At 49.9% G+C, this 14,261-nt stretch overlaps 1 pseudogene; it reads left to right on the top strand.

Annotated features, from left to right (window-relative positions):
• Positions 1 to 2,412: 2,412 nt before the first annotated feature.
• Positions 2,413 to 3,907, top strand: LOC146194455 (uncharacterized; annotated as a pseudogene).
• Positions 3,908 to 14,261: the final 10,354 nt, after the last annotated feature.

The following is a 14,261-nucleotide window of genomic DNA, read 5'->3' as shown; positions in this document are numbered from 1 at the left end:
AAACGCGGGAAATGAACAGAAAAAACATTTGTAACATTACATGATTAGACTGTTTTCTTCTGTAATGAATGAGTTGAAAAGTTACAAGAAAAGGAAGAAATATGGTAGGGATTATATCTTTTAAGCTGAGTATAGTACGAAAACTTGGTCTGTTAAGATATAGCACGGACCAATATTTTGATATGGCTACGGCCGATTTGATGGTTGCTGACTATTCGGGCTGTGAATAATGGTTGGATACCAATTATAAAGGTGAAACTTTGAGGCGGCCTGGGCCAAATTCTGGAAATGGTCATGCCCAACTTTATAGGTAACCACAGTGTCGAGGGGGGTCAATGCAATTAGGAACTGATCACTTTTGATGTAAATTGGCCGAAATCAATTTTGAGAGTTGGTAAACCATGCGTGATCCAAACCAAAATTTGGAGGTCACTATCGTGTTCGCCGTAATCGAATTATGTTGTCCGTTCATTTTGGTCTGAAATCGGCTCATGTCAATCTACTGAGGTGAGGGGACCACATTTGAGGGTGGGCCCGGTAAAATTAGGAGGTCACCATCTTGTTCGCCATAGTCGTTTAAATTGGACAGATGTTTGCCCAAATCATTCAAGGTCAAATTTCGGCGGTGGGTAGGCAAAATGTAAGGCGACCATAGAAGTCACCATCGTGGTCGCCGTAGGCGAATTATGTTGGGCAGGCTTTGGACCAAATCGACCGAAGCAAAATTTCAGCTCTATACTGGAGTGCGTTTAAATTACCCACGTACGTAGCCACGTATTTGTGACCTCCTCAAACAGCCTAGCCAATTAAAGCAATGGCGCACAAAAAGAAATATCGGACAAGATTCTTGGTCTGTGGTGGTGAGCCTGTGACTTTTTTCGCAATTAGAAAGAACATAAAAATGTGGTTACACAATGGTCTCTTCGAACTTAGCCTAATATTATTAGCTTGCACGGCGAGCCTGGCTCGTTGGCATCGCTGTGCACCAATGAGCAGCTAACCCGTGAAATCATTTGCGAGATATTTCGAAGTAAATAAACAGCAAAGGTAGAACTATATAGCCACAGCAATGCAATACGCCAACGAGAACAAATGTTCGATTAACCTTCATTATTCGCCACAGTCAAAATAATTGCGTAACAAAAACAATGAAATTGCTCTACATCATCAGCTCACCAAGAAGATTATTCATTATTAGAATTACACAGGGAATTCGAGTCCGGTAGGATCTAAGAGGCGACTTGTGAACATTACTCGATCCCTTCAGATCATGATTCTTCAACCTTTGCGCACGAATTGATTTGATTTCATAGGCACTTTCTAGGTCGGACTCGGCAAGACTCAGATCACAATCTGATTGCGAGTCCGGGCTCACTGACCACTCCGATCATGATCTGAATGTGAGTCCGGACTACAGTAGCTAGAATAGAGAAGTGTGCGGACCGCGCTGCCGGCTCTCATGCCCTTCCGCGATGCTCTGGAGAGAGAGATCTAGAGGGCGCTGACGCCTGCTTACACGTCCACTCACTGCGTGTCGCATAGAGCTAATAGCATGTCGTCTGCTCGCTGCGCGGTTAATTGGCCGCGCTTGAGAACCCCTTCAAGATCCGATGCATGCTTTCTGCTCTTAGTGCGACTTCTACTTTTACACAGCATTCTTATTTCTTATTTAAATATCTACGTCATAACAGTGTAAATTTATAATTATTTACAGTGGTCTTTTTTTGAGCGGAAGAATTGCAACCCGCACTCTAAGCGGGATTTCGCCTGGGTGGCTTGGAAACCACCTTCGAGCAATCACTCCAAGAAACACTTGCCGCCAGTAAGTTGCGGACACACTCCAGGTAAAAACGCTAGATTTGCTAGCCATAGCGCTAGCGCTAGACCACTGCGCAATCTAGGTACCAAGTTTTTTTTCTTTTCTTTTTTTTCACGTGCTAAGTTGCCAGTCCTTCAAAGTGCGCATTGAACGTTGTTTGCTTCACCCTCTGCGACACAGTGGTACTAACGATGTTAATTAGGCCTCCTCAATCCTATTGAAAACCCAAAGAAGCCTTTAATTATACTTAGATAAACGTGGTAACTCGTATTTGAACAAAGCTATAGGAAGCAATACTTTTTTAAACATGGGCTGTAAACACTGCATGTATATCCATGCTTGACGGGCGACACGCTAGGGGGCCGGAGCGAATGGACGCGTCTCTGATGGGCTCCGGCGATTTTCCTAATTAGTAGCTTCAGAAGTTCTCTAAAGCACTTCCAGATATTTTGAGATCATCGTGAGTGTCTCAAGACTACCCTGGACCACCATCATCTGGTTACTGTGCGCCGTTCCCCTGGAATCAGGCCGATATTGGGACTTCGGCCCCGACATCATTGCTAGGCCTAGCGTCCTAGGCCTACCCTCCCACTATGCTCAACGCATACACGGTCGATGGAGAAGAGATCTCCCCGGAAGAAGCCACCGACAGCAGCTGGCGTGTAGTGCACGACAGATGCGCCCGAAACTCAAGAAATCCTTCACTCAAGAAATCCATCACCCTCCAGTCGGAGATGAAGGAAACTACCTCGCAAGTGCCTCGCAGGCGCTCGCCTCGCCCACCGCCATTACCAGCCAGCGACTACGAGGTTATTATTCGTCTTCGCGGGGGCCTTGACTGCTCCAAGATTCCTGCTCACGCTCTTCGCCAAGCCGTTCTGCAAGCCTCGAAAATCTCAACTGCTGAAGCAAGTACTGATATATTTCGACCTAATCCCGTCAATAACACCCTCCTTATCAGCACGCCTAACATGCATCATACTGAAGCTTATCACAAAATTAAAGCCCTCCAGTTTAACAATACTACCTACGACGTTGCCACGCACGTCGCTGATCCCCTGAATTCGTGCAGAGGCATCATCAATTCCCTTGGACCATTCCGCAGAGGAAATCACTTCTAGTCTTCTTGACTTTGACCGGCACGGTACCATCATTATGGGTCGGCGTATGGGCTCTACCGAGTCTGTTCTGATCACATTCCGTGGCATCAGAGTCCCCTTTTACATACTTTATCAAGGATGTGTAACCCGCTGCGTTCCCTTCAGACGCAAGGTTGAAGCCTGCAACCTTTGTCGCAAGCTCGGCCATCGTCCGGACGTCTGCCCCGGTACAGGCCTTTCGCTGTGCCCGCGATGTGGAGCAGATAATCCAGCCATGGACCATGACTGTGAGCCCTCCTGCGTTATTTGTAAAGAAAACCATCAAACTGGCGCTCCGCAATGCAAGCGCCGTTTCAAGACGAGCCCTCTGTTTGCCAGGCCAGACAATGACCCCGCGTTCAGCGTTCGCAGTAAAGAAGCTAGCGTCCTTGGTCCCTCATCCGGCGTTCATTACATAGTGTCTGGCGTTCGAGACCCCGAGTCTGAGGCATCTACGTCTAAAGCCAGTGAGTCCTCAGCTCGCATCAAGGAGACCCAGGAGGCGCTGTCGGCGCGGCAAGCCACACCCGAGAAAGGAGCCGGCCCTGCTAAAAAAGGTGAGCTGTCCGTCCAAGCAGCCTCCGCTACTTCACCCCATCCAACCCCTAACCTTCCCATTCTTCCCATTACACCTCAAGAGGCAGTTAAACAATATATACCTTCCGCCGAATTTCGGTCAGAAGTTACTAGTATAATCAACACCATAGCTGCCGAACAAATCGGAGCGATGCAGAAACAGCTCATACAAGCCCAGGCACAGCTCATACAATCCATGACCGAGAGGATAGAAGCCACGATCAACACACGCTTGGACAAACATGAAGCCGGCATCAACAAGCTTTTCGAACTTGTACCCCATCAGGAATTGCCTCGCAAGCAGCGCGTAGTTCAACCCGAAGCCTGCTCTCATTCAGCGTTTGCAGCTCAGCAACATGGCACAGAACAATAGCACGCGAAAACGTCGGCAGCGACGCCAATCCACTACGCAAAACAGAAACAATAATTTGGCAATGAAACTGCCGCAGCATACGCAGAAAACAAGCGCAACTATCAGCATATATCGCAAAGTCCCCTAATCCCCCGCATGTCATCGCTCTGCAAGAGACGGAAACAAATCGCATTCATATCCGCGGTTATCGGACAGCAGCCCTTACGTCACGTACGGCGATCCTCACACTCGCATCAATGCCGGTGCTAGACCGCACACCGACAAGCACGCCCGACAGTAAAGAGACTCAATATACCGCGATAGAGCTCAGCTCACGCGGGCAAACAAGCAGCCTCACAATTATTAACATATACAGCAACCCTAATGATAAAGGCAGATCTATTCCAGGAATCCTGGGCCCCTTTCGCACCTCACAACTCCTTGTGGTGGGGGACTTTAATGCACGCCACACGCAATGGGGATACACCTCAGACACACCCAAAGGTAACCTAATATCTACCTCAATGGCTGATCATAACCTCGGCCTGATCACAAACCCCACTGTACCCACTCGCATCGGCACAAGTGTCACTCGTGATACCACGCCGGACCTCACATGGGCCTCACCAAATTTAATTGTTAAATCTCATATGGTGCTACAAGACAGCCTTGGGAGTGACCACTTCCCAGTGTCCACCACTATCGCTCACGATTCCAAGATTTTCAGCCCTCGCACACACCTTCTCACCGACTGGCATAAATTGCGCTCATACTTGGCAGCTGACTCTATCGAAGTCCCTACTGTCACCGACTGGACAGACAGCCTGGTAGAGGCCATCCGGGTGAACAGCAAACACATTAAAAATACTCCTACTGCACCGCAGGTTGATCCGCACCTGGCTCATCTATGGGAGGCTCGACAGGGACTTCTCAAACGCTGGCGTCACCAGCGACACAATCGTAAATTGAGACTCCGCATAGCCGCTCTCACTCGTGAGGCAGAAGAATACGCCAACGCCTTAGCCCGTGCAAACTGGGCAACCTTTTGTAACGCCCTCAAGGGTACAATAAGCACTAAACGCATGTGGGCCCTCCTACGCGCTCTTTTAGATCCAACAACCACTAAAGCACAGACACAAGTAAACACACAACGTCTGATACAGTTAGAACTCCAAAAAGGCACCGACGTAATTGGTCAACTACGGGACACCTATATACCCATATCTCTTCAGTCAGCAGATCCACTAAATCCACCTCCGCCTAACTCCGAACTTGATGCTGACATCAACTTAAGTGAAGTTCGCCGAGCACTCCTTAAGATTCGCCGCTCCACGGCGCCAGGACCGGACGGCATAACGTACAACGCATTACTCAATCTGGACGAAGTCTCTCTCCAGGAACTCATGGAACTCTTTAATAACCACTGGCACGCTGGGACGCTCCCATCAACCTGGACCCACGCCAGCATGCGATTTATACCCAAACCGGGCAAATCCCTCACTCTTCAAAACCTGCGCCCTATATCCTTAACGAGTTGTGTCGGCAAGCTCTTCGAGCATGTCATTCTCAATCGTCTGCAACCGTTCCTAGAAGCAACAGGCTTTCTCTCCCATGTTCAACTTGGATTCCGCCCAAACCTCTCGGCACAAGACGTACTTCTCGCCCTTAAAGAGTCTCTCTTACACACTAAGCGCCGTACAGCCTCTACGCGCGCCATACTGGCCCTGGATATTCACAAGGCATTCGACACGATAAGCCATGACCATATCCTGGCGACATTAGCCACCACGGGCTGCGGCACGCGCACATGACAGTATGTTCGGGCCTTTCTTCAGGGATGCACGGCCCAATTTTACCTTGGGGATATTGCCTCCCGTCCTTTCCCCCTGCCTAACCGCGGAACACCTCAAGGGGCGGTCCTATCACCGCTACTTTTTATCTTGGCCCTAGCGCCATTAGCAAAAACCCTTGCTGCTATCCCAGAGCTCCACACAGCCTTATATGCAGATGATACAACCCTCTGGACAACAAGCGGATCCCTTGGAACAGCCCAGGATATCTTGCAGTCTGCCATAGACATCATCACCACCTATCTAGAAAACACAGGCCTCCGATGCTCCCCAACTAAATCGGAACTAATGCAGCTTAAGCCCATACCCGGTGATCCCCCCATTGAACTTCACATGTACGGAAACCCAGTGCCCATTGTGTCTCAGATGAAGATTCTCGGCCTTCTCATTAACAAAGCACTTGATGCAACCGCCACCCTTCAACTCTTGCAAAGACAGACTAAGCAGGTTGCTGGACTAATCAGGCGTGTGGTTGCGCGCAACCATGGGCTGTCAGAACGCGAAACCCTCAATATGACCAATGCGTTAATCATTAGCCGAATCACATACCACCTCCCATATCATATACTCACTCAGCGCCAAACAGAGCAGGCGGACATCCTAATACGCATGGCCGTAACCTCCGCCCTATGTCTTCCACGGACGGTTAGCACAGAACATCTGCTGGCCACTGGTACTCACAATACAGTGAACGAATTAATAGAAGCTCAACGCACCAACCAATTAGTCCGCCTGAGTCGCACGGAAACAGGACGATGCCTACTGCGACAACTCCGTCTCAATCCACCCATCGCCACCCCGGCAAGTGCTACACCTTTCATGATCTCTCCGGGCACGCAGGATCACATATACCAGAAGCCCCTACCACGCAACATGGGCGCTTGCCTTTATCAGGGAAGACGGAAAGTTAGAGCCAGCTTTACACCAAAAGATACCGCAACCGCTCTGATATCCTCTATGTCGACGCGGCAGAGAATTCTAAAGTAGGATTTTTCACTGCAGTCGCTGCCTACGAAGATGGCAGAGTGGGGGCCGCCGCCACTATCCGAACTAATTCGCCTGCAGAAGCGGAAGGAGCCGCCATCGCACTCTCGCTTGCCCATTCAGCCATTGACGAAGCCATTACCGAAATTTGTACAGATTCTCAGGCGGCATACCGCCACTACCTAAACGGCGTGGCGACACCGGCCGCGCATCATATTCTTACCACCGCCACCTCTCTCGACCGAACGGGTAATCTAACTAGGATCCCAGGGCATGCCTCGATCCCCGGTAATGAGCGCGTTCATGCGCTGGCTCGAGAACTCTCTACCCGAGCCCCGGATGATCAGGCACCCAACTCCACGCAGGAGGCCGCATCGGTCCTTTCTACATACCACCAAATCACCACACTCTACAAACACAAGCGCATGACACTGCCACCACCCCACAGCACCTTGTCACCCTTATCCAGTGCTACATGGCGACAATTGCAGACGAATTGTTTCATTTCCCCCTACCGTCTCTCATGCCTTCACCCTGGCTTGCCCCCTCACTGTGACACCCGTGGCGAGCCAAAATCCTCACTTTTCCCCTACCTGTGGGAATGTCCTTCCCCCCCAGGCAGTGCCCCCCATCCCCCATCCCACCTTTTCTTCCTGGGAGGCTGCTTTGCGGACTGCTCAACCCGCCGGTCAGAAATGGCTGGTCGATCGGGCTCTATGTGAAGCAAAAGCCCGTGGACTCCTGGACTAGTAGGAGACCACCCTGGAAGACTTTTTTTGTTTTTTTGTTTTTAATAAATAAAGTTGTTTCCATTCATCCATCCATGCTTAGCCAAGGTAAACCACCGCTGTTTTTTTTTTCACCGTGAGTTTTCTTCTTCGAGTAGCTAGATGAGCAGCTTAGGAATTAAAACTTAGGGATAGTTGTAATTTTGTTTTCGGAGTTAATGTGTTGCTTCGCTGCTGATTTTGCTTGGGCCTTTTAGCTTGGCTGTTTTTCTTCTGTGAGCAAACAAAAAAACACCACTGCTGCAGAAGACGAATTCATTCCATAATTGATTAGCATGCACTCAAGCATTGAAAAAAATTTTAAATTACTGCCATTTGTTTGTTTTTCTAATTTTGTTTTTGTTTCTGCAGCGGCATTATTGAATTAATCAGGAAAACCCCTGGAGTCGTGATGCTTGCAGGCCTAAATTAAATTTTTTAGCTGCGCTCATTTCGTTTTCGATGCTAGTAGATATCCTGTGAACACTTAAAAATGTCTGCCCCTGAACACAGGTGCATATATATTATATTAGCTACTTCAGAATGCAAAGCCGTCACCAGGGTTCTTCAATAGTTTAACTCGACCTTCTGAAACATTTGCCGTGTCGAGCTGTTACATAGCGTACAACACGTTCCTCAACCGGCGCCCAGGAGATCCAGATCTGCGATTAGGCGTACACCGTATGTTACGTTCGGTGACACTTCACTGATCTCATGAAGATTTATGACGTGACAGAAAATCCCGTGCGTGTATGCATGTGAATTAAAGCAAGTTCTGTACTCAGAACTGGCCGTCGCGTGATATCAGACTCCGCATATAAGGCAGTGGCCGCAGCCCTTTGATCGTCATACGTCGCAGCTTTTATGGCCGCGCTGCCGCGATACGGGCACAGCCTCACCTTATGATTATTTTTCTTGAAACGGCACATGTATTGCAAGCCACGATCAGAAAAATGGTCCGGAACGCAGAGCGACCGCCCCCGATCGTTCTATCAATTAACACTCGCAATTGCGCCGTAAATAACGTGCCAAAGCTGACGCTACAGTGGTTTGTTTGTTTTTCAAAGAAAACTATATTGGACGACATTGTTTCAAATTACGCCGACTTGTGTGCTTTTCTGTGCTGTAAGATGAATCACAGAAATGTAATGAAAGTGCATGTATAGCCCATGTCAGGAATTCTGAATTGTAATCAATGAAGTGTGTTCACACTGTGTGTTAGCTCGCAAACGGCAGCGTTGCGCTTTTCAATAATTTTGGCACACAAAACTCTTCCTAGAACAATTTGTACCCGCTTTTGTAACGAGCTACAAAACAATGACTTTGTCGCCAACTCATCCCACAACGTCAAGCACAATTTGCACCGAAAAGCAAACGAGCCCACGTTACGGGCGCAGTCAAGGGTTCAAGCTCTCATTTTATGCGCCGACCTGACGTGGATGGATGGAGTATACGAGCGTCCCCTTTGAAACGGGGGGGTAGCAGTAGCTATCATGCTCATTTGGGAAAAGAAGGCTCGGTATCAGTCTACCTTCTCGGCGAACACATGAACGTATAATGAACGGCATACAATTGGAGGTTCATGTGACGTAGGTTCGACTTCCTACCGCAAACTAACCGCCAACATGACTCGTAGGTAGATTTTAAAGGTCCACGGAAACGGCCCCCAAGAAACCACTGACAAACGTGTTCAGTGTGTAGAACACATCCTTTTGAGCATTAACGCAAAGTATAACTCCTTAGAACAAAGCCAGCGATTTATTATTAATTTTTAAAAACCGCGTTTTTTTAAATTCGCGGGCAGAGGAAATGTCGCTTGGCGGTGTCGCATGGAACTATTTCCTAATCCCGTGACGTCACGGGTCGGTTGACTGGCAAGGCTTGCTAGAAGCTGCCATTCGCTGCGGTCACTGCAACCATGACGTCACGAACACACTTCCGGTAGCTGCGAAAGTCGTCTGCTCGTACGCTGCTCGAACTCTGTGCGGGCTGTTACAGCTCGCCGCCCTTATCGGTTAGGTGGCCATTGCCCATTAAGTGCAACAACCGAAGCGACGCAGGGATCGGCAGAACGAAGTTGCATTTACAAATATCTTATTTATATAACGTGGTTTCAGGAGTATCGGAGTGTCGTCCGACGAGGCGTCAACAGCACGGTCAAGCACCGCACGATGGCAGCACCTCCTTGACCGCCGTAAACATCACCGCTGTGGCCCCTCCTCCCGCATGCCGTTCGCGAAACACACGGCGGATCGTTAGCACCGATGTCCGAAATAACGCGTGCTAAAATTTGTTGGCGTCTGGAATATTGAGCCGAATACCCTCGTGAGGATCGCTGACCAGCAGCAAATTGCTGGTAAGAGCGATAGCCGTGATACAAGCTAGTTTCTGCTCAAGCCAGCTGCCGCTGGTGCATTTCGGCTGATCCGATCTGCTCGTACTAGCTCTGCGATTAATGCGTCGGCAGAGTTAATCCTATAATTATTTTACTATGGCAGGATAGGAATCACTATAAGACAGTTTCATAAGTAGACGATTTACGACAGCGTTGATCATGTTCCAAAGCGTCGACCGCCGCGGCTTCGAAGCGAAACAATAGGCCTAGCGACGACTAGGGACGGTCACGTACGGCGCCGGCGTTCGCCGCGCTCGCACATTCCACCCCCGCGGTAATTGTGTAACGTACCTCAGCCTGCTCGCGGCATCCCGTGCTGCAAGCGTTGCAAACTCGTGTACTTTCATAGCTAAGGCCGCGTATTTTTTGGCGTTCTGCTCAGCAACAAGCCGTTCAAACGATACTGTAGGCACGACAAGGCTTCAGTACGCAGTCGCTGCGCTGTCGGCCGTAATCGAAGACGTAGGGCGGCACCATAATCTATACATCGATCTTTAAACGTGATACAGTGGGCAAATGAATAACTTTGTGAAGCAGACCCGCTCGTACTACGTTTCGCGCACTCGGGCACCGACGAGTAGCTTCCGTCAACAGACGCCGTCATAACCTCGGTTAACGACGCAAACCGAGGTCGTCAAGCTCGGTTTGTGGTAACCGCGGTTAGTGGTGCAACCATGGTTTGGTCCGCCGTGTAACATAGGATAACCACGGGTTCGCGGTTAAACTAACCGTCGCTGCGCGAACTGGCGAACTCCTCAGGAGTGTGGAAGCGAGGACGGGTTGGCGGAGTACGCCCAACGCCACCGAGCGAGCGCGCGGCAACCGGAAGTTCGTCGAAGTGACGTATGTCTGGGCGGAGCTTTGAACTTGCTTGTATCCTTTGTTTTTTTATGGCTCCCTTCGGCGTACGAGTTGAGAGGGAAAATTGGAAGGGTCATTTTTAATCGCCGATATCTCTGGTGTTGCAGAAGCTAGATCGAAAATTTTCGCGGGAGAATGATGGGTGGTTCAATAACTATCAGTGTTATGGCGTTGTTTACCCTTCTTGGTGACCCCTTTCTGGGGACCTTTAAAGGGGAAGCGAAATGATGTGACCCCGCCCAGAATACTGCACAAATAACTGCTGCGTAAACTTTGCTGCATTCAGTGCAGCACGTCGTATTCTAAGGGAACACCTCGAATTGCAGGCAAGCACGGCAGCGGCCGGTACGGCGCTTTCCTCGCTGCTTGACAGATGGTGCACCATGTCAAAGCAGCTTTTAGACTCTGTTCTGTGAAAATTATGCACACCGCCGAGAGCAGTTTTCTGTCGATTCCGGAAAATCTAGGCAAGTATCGATGTTGAATCACTTATCAGAAAACGTAGACTATATTTTGCTACTTTGCGAACGTTATTCAGCTGAAATGAGGAAGTAGATTTTCCATCAAAATTTTTTTAAGCCACGCCCCCAAATATTCAAGACCCTGTACTTGTTCGACGCGACAAAACGTTCAATGACCACGGATATATTATCTCTGACGATGTATGTTTCAATCCTGCGTTAGCCTGATCATTAAGCTGACACTCTTCGATAAATCAGGCACTGTTTACAAAGAAGAAAGCCCACACATTGGCACATAAGTATTGTGTGAGAAGAGCCCGAGATTAGCAGGCATTGAACTCTACTTGAAATGCGTTTATACTTCATAGCAATACTATTTTCCTCAAAACAGTACAAAACTCGTCCCGTTGTACGAGCAGAGTGATCGCGAAAATAAATGGACACCGCTGAACAACGTTCAAAAATATAATGAATGCAAAGGTGGGAAATAACTAGCTTATGCAATGGGACGATAAGCAGGAACCAGGGCGGCGTTAATAGTCATGAAGCAGTATCAGTAGGCACATGCGAAGCATTGGAAATAGCCGCCAGGCTTGGCTGCATCGGAGGTCCTGGCCTGAAGTTGAGGTCTGACCCACCACTGGCGTCAATCAGTCGAATCTTCAGCTTTCGTTGAGGCAGTTGCTCCCTTGGTCCTTCGTGACTGGGCTTTAGCCAAGCGGGCCTGCGGTGAAAGCTCAACGCTGCTCGCTGTGATGCCGTCGACAGTGACGTTTGCCGTGATGGTCGTCCTGATGTCATCGTTACCACCTGCCGCAGCTCGGTTTGTGTAGAACGAGGCGGCCATAATGACAACGGCAAGGCAGCAGAGGGCGCAGATACCGAACGAGGCCAGTGCAGCCTGGGAGCTGCTGTCCGCCAGGTCAAGTCGGGGTCCGGCAGGAGCCTCGCCTCCCTGCGGCACTTGGTCGGGGGCCCCGATATTAGCTAGGGGATACGCGACACTAACTTGAAACTGAGGCTGCTGGTTGCAGCCGCGGAGAATGCCCTTCCGGGGTAGCCTGGGAGCCGCGGCCATCATTGACCAAATTGGTCTTCGTCCTTGTCGGGGAAGCTCAGATTTTCAAGTATAGCCACCTCATAGAAAACGCGCCCAACTTGCCCCTGAAAATGAGAAACCATTCGAATAATCGAAAAATTTGTTTGCTGCGATCTGAGTCTGGTTATGCTTTCGAGACGTGTGCACTTCTGTGACGACAAATTCAATGCAACCTTCTGCGATGGAGAACTGCTTTTCTAGCTGTGTTCCGCGTGCATAGCCCTCGTCTTTCACGCGGCGCCCTATCGTGGGTTTCCTCGCTGAAAGGACGCGCTCTCTGCCGGAAACGTCACACGTTTTACTAGCACACCATATTCGAACCACCTGCTCCGCACAAATAGCCCTGGTTTAAACTTATGCTGTTTGAGGAGCTACAAAGAAACTCTATATTTTACCCACTGCACGAGGTCTCACTGCTGGTGCTCAGCGCTGGCCGTCGGGATGCACACGAGGAGGCAATGTAAAAGGGAATACAAGGCGAGTTGCTTGATACAGATAACACATTACACATGCGCTCTCGGTTGGGGAAGGGGGCTTTGAGCATGTAGATATTATTGGTGCGTAGGCACACTCTTTCCGACGTAGATAACGTCTGCTGCAAACAAGGCACCAATGTCAGCAAGTACGGAACGTCGCCTTTCCGTCAAACATCTACGGAATGCAGTAACGAGTCTAAACCTTCTTTATATATTGCAGCCCGTCCCTGCCTGGTTCGTTGTAAGCGGCGCATCTAGGCTCTGGTTAATTGTCTCTACTTCCCCATTAGACGCAGTCTTCTCGACTGGGAGAGGCGGTGAAGGGTGACCGTTCCTGGCCCTACGGGGCTGGGACAGTAGGTGAATGCCGCTTGCGGCGGGGGCTAGCCAGCAACCCAATGTTTATCTGTTGTAAGCCGCTCTTGCACCCGCCAACGCTGAGGTAGTGAACGACGGCTGTTGTGGCGCGCGTCTTTGTCTCCCTCTTCTTTTTCTTCTCTACTTTCTATCTATCCGCATGAGGCAGCGAAGGAGGAGTTACTCCCCTGATGGGGCTGGGACAAATAAGTCACCGCCGCTAGCAGCGGGGGGCCAGCCTGTCACCGAATGTTTATCTGTTGTAGGCCGTCATTGCACCCGCAACCGCTTCTTCATCATCATCATCATCATCATCAGCCCGATTATACCCACTGCAGGGCGAAGGCCTCTCCCATATTTCTCCACGCAACCGCTTCGGTGGTGCACCACAGCTGTTGTTGCGGCGCGTCTTTCTCTCCCTCTTTGTTTTCTTTCCTCTCTATTTTCTCTGCTGTCTGCACGAGGCAGCGGAGGTGGCTCAGCTACAGAGCCAGTAGCCGGCCCATGCATTTTAATTTCCTTTTATCCGCACAAGTATTAAAAGAGCTCTTGGACTCCCGCGCTGTACTTCCACCGCTAGCCTCCTGCAACTGGGCATCCATAACACATGGGATGAGATCGCGGAAGCGGTGCGCACTTCACAGGTAGAACGGCTCCGCCTAACCACCGCAGGCCGATCCATTCAAGAAAAACTGGGCATCGACAGTTTGGGAGGCGCTCAGACAAAATCTGAAATAGACATGGCTGTACGGGACAGGCTATGGATACTTCCGCTGCATAGAAACATGCATCCCGAACATCATACGGAGCGTCTGGAAAAAAGAGCTCGAATGCTCAGTACGACATTTAGCCGCTTGCCGCCGGAGCAAGTAGGCTTGGTAGATGCTGCCGGAGGGGCAAGCCCCTTTGTGGTTGCAGCGGTAACGAAGAGGTCGGGTAGACCGATCACCGCGGTTACCCTAAAAACTATATCTCCTGAGACAGCTGAGGAAGTATATTACACCAATCACCAATCTCGCGAATTATACAGCTGATTTAGACTCCAGCGCACACTGGCGTCCCCGGCAACAAATCCGCCCATGCCATGGCTCGAGGGCTCTACCACCGAGCCGGCGGCAGAGAGGG

This window comes from Amblyomma maculatum, chromosome 3, assembly GCF_055883805.1.
Source record: "Amblyomma maculatum isolate TAMU_Amacu chromosome 3, ASM5588380v1, whole genome shotgun sequence".
In the NCBI taxonomy this organism is placed as follows: Eukaryota; Metazoa; Arthropoda; class Arachnida; order Ixodida; family Ixodidae; genus Amblyomma; species Amblyomma maculatum.
Note: the sequence above shows the minus strand (reverse complement) of the source record. Positions and strands in the feature narration are given on the sequence as shown.